Source organism: Mobula hypostoma, chromosome 3, assembly GCF_963921235.1.
Source record: "Mobula hypostoma chromosome 3, sMobHyp1.1, whole genome shotgun sequence".
Lineage (NCBI taxonomy): Eukaryota > Metazoa > Chordata > Chondrichthyes > Myliobatiformes > Myliobatidae > Mobula > Mobula hypostoma.
In genome coordinates, this window is record NC_086099.1 from 116,355,717 (window position 1) to 116,368,039 (window position 12,323).

Below are 12,323 nucleotides of genomic sequence, written 5' to 3' on the forward strand. Positions count from 1 at the left end.
CAACCCACCCCACTGACGACAATCAGACGATCCTGCGATTAGCGCTAATCGGGCGCTAGTTTCAATAACAACAGTAATCAGGAATCGCTGAGCCTATTAAAATAAACTTAACAATTTTCAGCAGAAAGCACCAGGAGACTACATTCCAAAGAGCGAGTCACTCAAGAAAAACACCTGTAACTCTAAACGACGACAACTGTCATTAAACAAGATTTGACCAACGCGGGTGTTCGAAAACCTGGGAGCCCAACGCTCGCCTGCCCTGGGGAGGAAGCAATAAGGACAATGCAAAAGCCGACTAATTCAATTAACATTTTTGCGTCAGTCTCCCTAATGCGAGACACCAACAGTTTATCAGTCATTTGTGAGTGTCGGGAAGAAGTGTGTCTAGTTGGCATTAGTAAGGGGGAAGAAGAGCAAAGTTTTTTTTTCCACAGTGGCTGCGGCGAATAACACCTCTGCTTCGACTGTGCCTGGCTCAGAGAGTGGAGTCCTTTCGCTGCTGTTGAGGCAATGCAGCTGTTACTATCTCTTGAATTCCGAGGTCTCAAGGGATCGATCTCTGCCCGTTCAAACTCTGACCTTGCTGATCTATCGAGAACGTGCAGTACCGATTGGTTCCAAGTTACAATGTGTCCAGGGGAAAGCTACTGTTGACAGAGGAGTTGGAACTTTCTCAGGCAAGCGCCGGATGGAAATTCCGCAAAAGAAAGGCGTTCACATTCCAGGTGCGGCTGAAATTTAGACGTAGAAACACCCATTTGCCGTGACTCGGATTCGAACCGAGGTTGCTGCGGCCACAACGCAGAGTACTAACCACTATACCATCACGGCCACACACATCAGCGGTGTGGAATCTGCTATCAAAACACTGATATTTGTGTGACTCAATCAATGGCTGTCACTGCCTTTGCGGCGTTTCCGCGGAGACACAAGCATGAAGTCCCGGAAATTATCAGCAGATCAGTCGCTGCTTCGACAGGAGGAAAATAGTCCACGTTTCGTGCAAGAAGCCCATTCGCGGAACTGAAAGGGTGACAAAGCTATTTTGTGTACCTGTAGTGAGATGTCTCTGACAGGGAAAAACCGGGATGGCCATGGCGAAAAACAAGAGCTGCTGGACGACCTCAGCGGGTCTGTGCGACAATGATTGGACGACGTTTACTGTGTCAGGTCTGTGCCCACTGGAATCGTTTGACCAACATAGAACATAGAACATAGAATAGTCCAGCACACTACAGGCCCTTCGGCTCACAATGTTGTGCCGACCCTTAAACCCTGCCTCCTATATAACATAGAAACATAGTAACATAGAAAATAGGTGCAGGAGTAGGCCATTCGGCCCTTCTAGCCTGCACCGCCATTTATTATGATCATGGCTGATCATCCAACTCAGAACCCCGCCCCAGCCTTCCCCCCATACCCGCTGATCCCCTTAGCCACAAGGGCCATATCTAACTCCCTCTTAATTATAGCCAGTGAACTGGCCTCAACTGTTTCCTGTGGCAGAGTATTCCACAGATTCACCACTCTCTGTGTGAAGAAGTTTTTCCTAATCTCAGTGCTAAAAGGCTTCCCCTTTATCCTCAAACTGTGATCCCTCGTTCTGGACTTCACCAACATCTGGAACAATCTTCCTGCATCTAGCCTGTCCAATCCCTTTAGGATTTTATACGTTTCAATCAGATCCCCCCTGAATCTTCTAAATTCCAACGAGTACAAGCCTAGTTCATCCAGTCTTTCTTCACATGAAAGTCCCGGTCGGCGGCCCACCGACTCCCTCAAGTTGCATCTCCTATCTTCATTCCCCTCGCGCCTTCTGACAAAAGCCTGCGAAACCGACAGCTTCCAGAAAGACAAGAAAGAATAACATTTCTCCCATTAGATATCCACCCGTTATCTCTACTTATAACCCAAATATTGCTGCTACAGAGAAACCATTACCTCAGCAGTTAACATTACAGAGAAGTTCTTACAGAACCAAAAACAGAAAAGGCAACCAAACACCCATGCTTGTACTTTTATTCCTTCGTAACCTTTGCAAGTACTTTACATATTTGCAAAGAACAAAGTCAAACAAAAGAAGCAGTCACAAAACCTCTTCATCCTTCGAACGGGACAATTAACGATTAATAGATATGTTAACACTTTACGCCACAGACCACTCTCCTAAACACTCCTCCATTCACCTCACATGTTCAATGCAACTTCGATTTAAATAATGTACCTGCCTCAGCCATTGCCTCTAGAAGTTGATCTACAGCTTTACAACCCTGTGTTTAAAATTTGACCCTCACGTACTTATCCACTTTTAGTCCGAGCGTTAGAAGAGTGCAGTCCATTTAGCTTTCTCTGGATAGAACATAGAACATAGAACATAGAATAGTACAGCACAGTACAGGTCCTTCGGCCCACAATGTTGTGCCGATCCTCAAACCCTGCCTCCCATATAAGGCCCCAACTCAAATTCCTCCATATACCTGTCTAGTATTCTCTTAAAGTTCACTAGTGTATCTGCCTCCACCACTGACTCAGGCAGTGCATTCCACGCACCAACCACTCTCGGAGTAAAAAACCTTCCTCTAATATCCCCATTGAACTTCCCACCCCTTACCTTAAAGCCATCTGCTCGTGTATTGAGCAATGGTGCCCTGGGGAAGAGGCGCTGGCTATCCACTCTATCTATTCCTCTTATTATCTTGTACACCTCTATCATGTCTCCTCTTATCCCCCATCTTCCCAAAGAGTAAAGCCCTAGCTCCCTTAATCTCTGATCATAATCCATACTCTCTAAACCATGCACCATCCTGGTAAATCTCCACTGTACACTTTCCAATGCTTCCACGTCCTTCCTGTGGTTAGGCGACCAGAATTGGACACAGTACCCCGTGTGGCCTAACCGGAGTTTTATAGAGCTGCATCATTACCTCGCGACTCTTAACTTCTATTCCTCGACTTATGAAAGCTAACAGCCCATAAGTTTTCTTAACTAACCTATCTACCTGTGAGGCAACTTTCAGGGATCTGTGGACATGTACCCCTAGATAACTCTGCTCCTCCACACTACCAAGTATCCTACCATTTACTTTGTACTCTGTCTTGGAGTTTGTCCTTCCAAAGTGTACCACCTCACACTTCTCCGGGTTGAACTCTATCTGCCACTTCTCAGCCCACTTCTTCAGTCTATCAATGTCTCCCTGCAATCTTCGACCATCCCTTACACTATCCACAACACCACCAACCTTTGTGTCGTCTGCAAACTTGCCAACCCACCCTTCTAGCTCCACATCCAGGTCGTTAATAAAAACCACGAAAAGTAGAGGTCCCAGAAACAATCCTTGTGGGTCACTATTAGTTAAAACCCTCCAATCCGAATGTACTCCCTCCATCACGACCCTCTGCCTTCTGCAGGCAGGCCAATTCTGAATCCACCTGGCCAAACTTCCCTGGATCCCGTGCCTTCTGACTTTCTGAATAAAACTACCATGTTGAACCTTGTCAAATCCCTTAGTAAAATAAACTGCACTGCCCTGATCTATATGCCTGGTCACCTCCGCAAAGAACTCTTTCAGGATTGTTAGACACGATCTGCCCTTCTCAAAGCCATGCTGACTGTCCCTGATCAGACTATGATTCTCTAAATGCTAATAGATCCTATCTCTAAGAATCTTTTCCAACAGCTTTCCCACCACAGACATAAAGCTTTGGTTTGTAATCAACGTCTGAATAGTGAATGAAAAAATGGGGGCACTTAGTGTGGAAGAACAGTGACTAAATTACTAAGGCAAAAGAACATTTCAGGTGCTGAATACAAGACAGACTGGGCAAGTGAAACGTAGGCTCCAACGTTCCTGTTACAGTGAAAGGCAATGATCACAGGGATGTGAAAACACGGCTGGCGAGGGTAATGAGGCTCTAGTTAGGAATCAGGGAATGAATATTTATCATCAAAGACTAAATCTGGTTGTCTATATTTGGAGACGAGGGAGGTGGGCGAGATGTTCAAGGATTAGTTTTCTTCTGTGTTCACCTTGAAGAAGGTCACGGAATCAATGGAATTCAAGGGAGACAGTGGTGATGTTTTCGACTGAGGGGTGAAGACATAGAGATATATAATACAATGAGGAGAATAGGCAGTGGGAACAATATTTCATCCAGCATTGGGAAATCGAAAACTTGAGGACACTTTTCAACGCAGGAACTGAAAGTTCAGTAAGAGAGTGAGGGGTAAATTTTACACCGCGTATGGTAAAGCGATGGCACAGCTTTCCGAGGAAGTGTCTGAAGCAGTGCATTATATATAGTGCAGGGTGTAGTGAGACTGTTGGCAAATAGAGGCTGAAGGCAGCAATATTGCACTCAACTGAATGAGTTGCAATGCAATGTGGGGGGGGGGTAAAATCGAAAGCGGTGATTAATACACGTGTTATATTTCAATGCATGCGCTATACGAATAAGGTTAATGAACTTGTAGCACAGTTACACACCGGCATACATGACGTTTTGGGCATCACTAAACTGCGGCTGAAAGAAGATGATAGCGGGGAGCTTGCACTCCAAGGATACACATTGTATCGGAAGGACAGGCAGGGGCAGCGGGGTGGTTCTTTTGAAAAAAAAAATGAATCAAATTTTTTGTAAGAGGTAACATTAGACGGTAAGTTGTGGAATCATTGTGGGTAGAGCTAAGAACTACAAGGGTAAAAAATACCTTGATCAGGGTTATATGCAGAACAGTGAACAGTAGCAAAGACGTGGTCTACAAATTGCAATGTTACGATAGTCATGCGGTATTTCAATATGCGGGTGAACTGGGAAAATCGGTTACATGTTGGATCCCAAGTGGAGGAATTTGTAGAATGCCTTCGGCATGGCTTTTACAGTAGCTCGTAGTTGAGCCCACTATATGATCAGCTATTCTGGATTGGGAGTTGTGGAATAAACCGGAATTGATTCGAGAGCTTAAGGGTAAGGGGTCTCTGAGGGAACAGCAATCGTAACATGATAAAATTCACGCTGCAGTTTGAGAAGGAGAAGCTAAAGTCAGGGTGTATCAGTATTGCTTTGTAGTAAAGGGAATTACAGGGACATGATTGAGAAGCTAGCCAAAATTTATTGGAACGGAAATTTAGCACTATTGAGGTCAGAGCAGAAATGGCTGTAATTTCTGAGACCAATTCAAAAGGCGCAGGATAGATATATTCCGAAGAATTAGAAGTAATCTACAGACAGGATGATGCCACCGTAACTAACAAGAGAAGAAGATGATGGGGTGGGGGTGTTCCTGTAGTGACTACTTCAGGCCTGTGCAGGGCATCAGAGCATTGGGCTCTGAGGTTTTTAGAGCATCTGAATTGCTTAATTTTTACTTAACAACAGTTATTGATCGTTTAGAGTTCCTTGTGTTTTTGTCGAGCGATTCGCTGTTTGTAATTCGGTTTCCTGGTGCTTTCTGTTTAAGTTTAAGTTTATTTTGATAGGCTCAGGAATTCTGTATTAGCCTTATTGTTGAACGCAGATGCCCGATTAGCTCCAATCGGAGAGGCCTTACTTTGAGCATGAACAGTCTCACGGTGTCACTTGATAAAGTTACCTCTGTAAAACCTCTTGTCTTTTTTCTAAGTGGAAGTCTTTGGCTCCGATATTGGCAGTACACACCATGGCGCCTATCTACCAGCATCACTGAGGGTCATCTGGAACTTCCAGTGGACACGGGTCTATGGCGCCTCAGAGGCTGTGCGGTGAGACGGGGGCCCTGTCAAGTAGCGCAGCAGATTCGGCAATTGCACTCGCGATTATGCACGTGTCAGCTAATTATTAATTCATTCTGATAATATTTAACTCCATTCGTTCCGTCGAAGTGTTTGTCGAGACTTGAACCCAGGTCACGGCAAAACTTCACTGCTTGCATTCCGCCTTGCCAGAGAAATTGGATTGTTGAGTCAACTGAATCTGAAGACGAGCGGTATTCGTTTTATTCTCATTTGTTCTTTTCAGCCGCAGTGTAGGCTTCGTTTTCCATTTGAGAGTTTTAGTTCACAGCCATGTTTGGCCGAGCGTTTATTGTTTTCCTTCCATTTAACACTGTTGGCATTAAAGTCTGTGATAGATAGAAACATAGAAAACCTATAGCGCAATAATGCTGTGCCGGACATGTTCTTACCTTAGAACAACCCAGGCTTAACCTTAGCCCTCTATTTTACGAAGTTCCATGTATCTGTCCAGGAGTCTCTTAAAAGACCCTATGATCTCCGCCTCCACAACCGCCGCCGGCAGCCCATTCCACGCACTCACCACTCTCTGCGTAAAAAAAAACTTACCCCTGACATCTCATCTGTACCTACTTCCAAGCACCTTAAAACAATGCCCTCTCGTGCTAGCTAATTCAGCCCTGGGAAAATGCCCGTGACTATCCACACGATCAATGCCTCTCATTATCTTGTACATTTCTCATTCTCCATCGCTCCAAAGAGAAGAGGCCGAGTTCACTCAACCGATTCCCATATGGTATGCTCTCCAATCCAGGCAACATCCTTGTAAATCTCCTCTGCACCCTTTCTATGGTTTCCACGTACTTACTATAGTGAGGCGTCCAGAATTGAGTACAGTACTCCAACTGGGGTCTGATCAGGGTCCTATATAGCTGCAGCATTACCTCTTGGCTCTTAAACATAATCCCACGATTTATGAAGGCCAATGCACTGTATGCCTTCATAACCACGGAGACAACCTGCGTAGCAGCTTTGAGTGTCTCCAGGACACTCAAAAAGACCCTATGATTTCCGCCTCCACAAAGGATTGAGATTGATTGAAAATTGGATGGCTGACAGAAAACAAAGCGTAGCGATTAACGGGTCCCTTTCGGAATGGCAGGCGGTGACCAGTGGGGTATCGCAGGGTTCAGTGCTGGGACCGCAGCTGTTTACAATACATATTAATGAGTTAGATGAGAGAATTAAAAGTAACATTAGCAAATTTTCCAATGACACAAAACGGGGTGGCAGTGTGAAATGTGAGGAGGTTGTTATGAGAATGCAAAGTGACTTGGACAGGCTGGGTGAGTGGGCAGATACATGGTAGATGCAGTTTATTGTGGATAAATGTGAAGTTACCCACTTTGGTGGAAAGAACAGCAATTTTATCTTTCTGCACTAACGAGCGTTACTGTCAGCTCTGTGACAAAATGGACAGCGTGATGGCCTTTTACAGCTGAATGATCAAATAGTAAGTAAGGAGGTTTCCGGTGTGGAATTCCTGCAGAGAGGCTAATTTCTCGGCATTCAGTGCAGTAATAAATGCAGTTAGAATTGATCTTCGCAAATGCAAAAAAAAACACAGAAAGAAATAATATTAAAGAAATATAAAATCAATAATACATATCGAGAGCATGAGTTGAAGTGAGTCGTTAGGTTCTGGGGACATTTCAACGATGGGGCAAAATGAAGTTGAGTGAAGTTATTCCCTGTGGTACAAGCGTCTAATAGCAACACGACATGCAGATGCTTCCATTTGTCCACATCAATTGTCGTCCTCTTAATTTATCCGCGACGATGCGCAGGGGAAATTGTAGAAGATTATTCATAAAATGAAAATAAATTATTAACAAAAGATAGCGATATGTAAACAAGATTGGTGGAATTTAGGAGTTGGACAGACAATCTGATCAGCCATGACGTAACTGAATGACTCAACAGGGCGGATGCTGATATTCATAGATGAGTGCGATTCCTGTAGTTCAAGAAACAACTCTACGATTCATACGGAATTTGTCACTCAGAAACACAACGAAGTGCCGAGTTTAACTGATATCTCATCCCCGCATAAATCCTGATTGAAGATGATAATCTTCATTTTCTTTTAAATTAAAAACCCGGAGTCAGAATGCAACTAGAAAAAAGAGTGCTGGTGGAAGTTTCCGTTGCGGCGCGACTGCACGTCAGACAACAGGTTCATAGCAATTGCGTCTGCTAATATCGGAGACTTGTGGTTCCATTTCAGAGCGGCTTTAAATATCCCAGAGGGAGCTAGGTACAGATATCCTACAAACTTTGCCAACGTGAGCGTTTTAATTTGCAATGTTACGCCGCGGAGGCTGAGATTACGTCATCTTAATGAAAACCTTAGGCACCTTGCTGAAGTCGTGCAAAGGTTGCTATACGTTACAGCATATATAGATTAGCGTGATTTTACTCTTCGCATCCTCAGGAAGTGTGATCAGTTAAGTCTCATGTCCCATGCACATACTGAGAACACTCGCGATAAATGGCGTCCTGGCACTCACACATGGAAAGCCATTGTCTGCTAACCAGCAGTGTGAAGAGGAAACTCTGTTCCACTCTTCTCTCCGGTCTGCTTTAATGAAAGATGGAATGGGTTGGAAACTTGAAAATGTATCAAGCTTCAAGCACTTATCCATAAGAATGTTTCATGGCATAGGCTGATTGTGTAACACCTTCAAGATCAATGCGGTCAACGAATCAACGTCATTGGATAATGACAAGAAAATATAGTAGTACAGCCGAGCGGTCTAAATCGTTGGATTAATGCTCGAATCTCCAAGAAGGTGTAGGTTCGAATCTCACCAATGTCATCGTGTGATAACGTATTCCTTCTTTTCTGCAGGGATTTTGGTTGTAATATTAAAATAAATTCCGAAATGTTTTGCAGAATAAAATGTGAGGGTCGCAAACGATCCAGCATTGGTTTCTGGGTCAACGATATCACTGTGGAGCTTCAGAGCTCCCAGATTGATCTGGGGATGCTGTGGATGCGTAGGGTTCGTGGCATCTATACATCGAACATCGTGGCTGTAAAAGCATTTAAATCTAAATGTTGTTTTACTGCAAACTAGTCGGTATTCGCTTAGAAAGACCTTTGAGATACAGTATGAAATCGTTATTCAGTAGCACCAATGCAGGTTGATAACGCAGGTCACGACCGCCTTTTTTAAACGATGTTGTTGTTGTTGGTCGTCCATCGTTGGCGTCGATGAGGACCTCGACACCTGATGGTGTCGAGACTAGCGCGTGCTTTGGATTTAAGTGAGGGAGAGTTGCGCAAACGATAGTCACCATAAAGCAACAGTACATGCAAAAACGCTATACAAATAGAAAATAGACAACAGACAATAGACGATAGACAATAGACAACAGACAATAGACACAAAATAGGCAATAGATAATAGGCAATAGACAATAGGAAATAGACAATAGACAATAGGCAATAGACAATAGACAATATACAACAGACAATAGAAAATAGACAATAGACAATAGAAGCAGGAGTAGGCCATTCGGCCCTTCGACCATTCACTGTGATCATGGCTGATCATCCACAATCAGTATCCAGTTCCTGCCTTATCCCAAGAACCTTTCATTCCACTATCTTTAAGAGCTCTATCCATCTCTTTTTTGAAAGCATCCAGATACTTGACTTCCACAGCCTTCTGGGGCAGAGCATTGCATATATCCACCACTCTCTGGGTGAAAAGGTATTTCCTCAACTCCGTTCTAAATGGCCCACCCCTAATTCTTAAAACGTGGCCTATGGTTCTGGAATCACCCATCAACGGGAACATGCTTCCTGCCTGCAGCGTGTCCAATCCCTTAATAATCGTATATGTTTCAATAATATCCCCTCTCAGCCTTCTAAATTCCAGATTATACAAGCCCAGTCGCCCCAGTCTTTCGACATATGACAGTCCCGCTATCCCGGGAATTTAAAAAAATGTAAAGAATCTAATCAGAAGTGTCATGTATTTGAGCCGTAGTCCTGTTTCTTGCCCCGCAGACACCACTCCACTTGCAACGATTTGTATGTCATTTTTATATCTATTGTATTATTGCTCCATTTCCTTTTTGGAAGTTGCTCTCTGTGATTTGCAATTTACAGTTTATTTGACGGTGCTTCTGAAACGAGCTCTCATCACATGGCAGCTCGCCCTACACAATAATTGGCTCCGCTGGGAGGTGAACCCGGGAACTCCTGTTTACTAGACAGGAGCTTTGACCAGTGAAGCCACGGAGCCCTCGCAGTATCTAGAAACTGGAGTGGAGAGTTAATATCATACCTTGCAATGACGTATCTTCATCTGCTAGAGAGAGAAATGCTTCCGAGTCAGACTGTATAGATAAAACGAAGTAGACCGAATTTAGGGATGTGTCTCTATATTTTCTGCATGCATGATATAGGTTTCTTCACTTAGTACAGTTCATTCGCTTTCAGGGCATTGCTCCAACTCCGCCGTGGAAGGACTACAGGCCCTGAAGCATCATAAGAAGTGCGGATGTGCTCTTCACTCTAGACTGGGGTAAAATGTAGTTAGCTACTTGGTCATCTGTTAATCTATCAGCTCAAAGACGTTTTGATCAACGCGGTAAGTGGTTTTCATTAATGATATGGTCTTCGAGACTCTTTAATCCAAATAGAAAAGAGAACAAGATCGGTAGCTTGAAAATGAATCCCAACTTTGCAGCTGAGCAGGTCCATTCAATAGTTCGATTTGAATGCAGTTAAGCCTTAGAGGACATAGACGCATTGACGTAAGCTTTCGTTAGATTAAGTAGATTCAAAGAGCTTTGAAAATAAAACACATTGGTTCTGGGAACAGTTCAGTGATCAGCCGAGTGAAGCTGAGTGACGTTATCGCCTATGGTTCAAAATCGTGATGTTTCGGGTTATAACTATTTCTGAAACTGGTGATGTGGGTCCTGAGCCTCATATACACTGTTTCTGATTATCTATTCAGAGACATTGGTGTTTGCATACCGGGCTGTGATGTTACAAATTAGCACAGTCTCCACCACACACGTGCAGCAGTTTGTCAAACATTTAGAGGCTCTTCTAAACTCTTCGCAAACCTCTAATAGAGGTTATGCTATGCATTTGTCGTACTGACACAAACGGGCTGGGTCCAGGACAAATCCACTGAAATGATAATACAAGTAATTTAACTTTGGTGACTCTCTCCAGCTCCAATTTCTCGATGTGCACTGGCTTATGGATCTTTAGTTTCCTCTTCTTGAAGTCAGTATTCTTCTCCTTGGTCGTGCTGACATTAGGTGAGAGGTTGGTGTGGCGTCAGTCAGCCAGATTTTCAATCTCCCTCCTTTCTACTGATTCATTACCACCTTTGCTTGGCGAGCAACAGTGGTGTCGTCAACGAAATTAAATCTAGCTGGTTTTGGACAACGGCACCTAGCCTCAGAGAGAGAAAGAGTGAGACTAGTGAATAAATAGACAAATATTATTTTATTACCTTTACTCCAAGCTGTTATTACGAATGCGTATCACTTTATTTTTCCTTTCGTATATCACAGACACTGTGGCCTCGGGGAATGGCAGTGCCTGGACCAGAGAGTGGAGATCCTCTCCTTTTCCTGAGTCAATGCGGCTTTCTGTCTCTTGTATTCCTCGGCCCAGAGGTCGATCATATGTCGCATAAGTTCCGAGCTTGCTGATCTATGGAGATAGTTAATCTCCAAATGTATTGGTGACAGTGGTAGTGTATCCGAGGGAAAACTGCCGGTGACACAGGAGACAAAATTTCCTGGGAGTAGTGACAGATGGAAATTCAGCAAAAGAAAAACATTTAATTTGCAGGTGCAGCAAGTTAAATGTGTGATCACCGGTGTGCCGTGACTCGGATTCGAACCGAGGTTGCTGCGGCCACAACGCAGAGTACTAACCACTATACGATCACGGCTACACACTTCAGCTGTGTGGTTTCTGTTGTCAAAACCTCTGGCAACGTTGTGACTCAGATAATGGCTGTCACTGCCTGGAGGCGCTTCTGCAGAGACGTATGAATAAAATACTGGATATACCCAACAGTCCAGCCGCTACTGTGACAGGAGAAACAGTGCTTACACTTCATGTACATGATCCGCACGCAGCGCTGAGAAAAGTGAGAAAGGAAGTGTGTGAAGATGAGCGAGATGTCTTCGATAGGGGGAAAAAAACGGAGTGGCCATGGGAAAATAAAACAAGCATCTGGACGAATTCAGTAGGGCGGTGCAGCCAATGGAAATGACAAGTTTTTTTTTTCTGTATGAAGTCTGTGACCATGACAATCGTCTGTCAACAAAATGGTTAATAAATCGTTGGGAGATGTTAGTGGGGAAGAATGGGGGCTAAAGAACGGAGGCAAGAGAATGTTGGATGTGTGTTGTACAAAAGCTGATGCCAAATAAGTATAACCGTAACAAGTAGATGCTGCAACTTTGGTTTCGCTTGAGCAAAGGGACCCAAGCTCGGTAGCTCCTACGAGACTCACTTTATTGTTTATACAGAGAAGAAAATAGAGGGTTGCGAGAAATGCTTTA

The 12,323-nt window shown here is 44.0% G+C and overlaps 2 non-coding genes across 2 annotated transcripts; both read right to left on the bottom strand.

Moving 5' to 3' along the window:
* Window positions 1-762: 762 nt before the first annotated feature.
* Window positions 763-834, bottom strand: trnah-gug (transfer RNA histidin (anticodon GUG)). Its single transcript has one exon. It is a non-coding gene; the product is annotated as a tRNA-His (tRNA).
* A 10,798-nt stretch (window positions 835-11,632) lies between these two features.
* Window positions 11,633-11,704, bottom strand: trnah-gug (transfer RNA histidin (anticodon GUG)). Its single transcript has one exon. It is a non-coding gene; the product is annotated as a tRNA-His (tRNA).
* Window positions 11,705-12,323: the final 619 nt, after the last annotated feature.